General features: G+C 55.7%; 1 non-coding gene across 1 annotated transcript in view; it reads right to left on the reverse strand.

Annotated features, from left to right (window-relative positions):
- The window catches only part of LOC124591316, a 1,910-nt gene extending 1,396 nt beyond the window's left edge, over nucleotides 1-514 (reverse strand). Inside the window, exon 1 of the ribosomal RNA XR_006977129.1 lies at nucleotides 1-514. This exon is cut by the window's left edge and continues 1,396 nt beyond it. This is a non-coding gene — a ribosomal RNA (small subunit ribosomal RNA).
- Nucleotides 515-796: the final 282 nt, after the last annotated feature.

Consider the following 796-nt stretch of genomic DNA (forward strand, 5'->3'; position numbering starts at 1 on the left):
TCGGATGAGTCCCGTATCGTTATTTTTCGTCACTACCTCCCCGTGCCGGGAGTGGGTAATTTGCGCGCCTGCTGCCTTCCTTGGATGTGGTAGCCGTTTCTCAGGCTCCCTCTCCGGAATCGAACCCTGATTCCCCGTTACCCGTTACAACCATGGTAGGCGCAGAACCTACCATCGACAGTTGATAAGGCAGACATTTGAAAGATGCGTCGCCGGTACGAGGACCGTGCGATCAGCCCAAAGTTATTCAGAGTCACCAAGGCAAACGGACCGGACGAGCCGACCGATTGGTTTTGATCTAATAAAAGCGTCCCTTCCATCTCTGGTCGGGACTCTGTTTGCATGTATTAGCTCTAGAATTACCACAGTTATCCAAGTAACGTGGGTACGATCTAAGGAACCATAACTGATTTAATGAGCCATTCGCGGTTTCACCTTAATGCGGCTTGTACTGAGACATGCATGGCTTAATCTTTGAGACAAGCATATGACTACTGGCAGGATCAACCAGGGAGCTGCGTCAACTAGAGCTGAGCAGCCGGCCGCCCGGGAGTGTGTCCCGGGGGCCCGCGCGAACACGCAAGCGTCCGCTCAATTATTCTGCAAACAGGAGGAGGCTGAGCTCCCCTGCACCATACACCTCGAAACCCTCTCAGGTCCCGGCGGCGCGCAGCGCCGTCCTAAGTACTTGGTCGGGTTCGAGAGAGGCGCAATCGCCCGGAGTTTGGCGAGTAGACGCTTTAGGTGCGACCACCCGTGCTCCCAACTGAGCTTGCCGCTGCCGACAGAGGCCCGG

The sequence above is a fragment of the Schistocerca americana genome, unplaced genomic scaffold, assembly GCF_021461395.2.
Source record: "Schistocerca americana isolate TAMUIC-IGC-003095 unplaced genomic scaffold, iqSchAmer2.1 HiC_scaffold_827, whole genome shotgun sequence".
Lineage (NCBI taxonomy): Eukaryota > Metazoa > Arthropoda > Insecta > Orthoptera > Acrididae > Schistocerca > Schistocerca americana.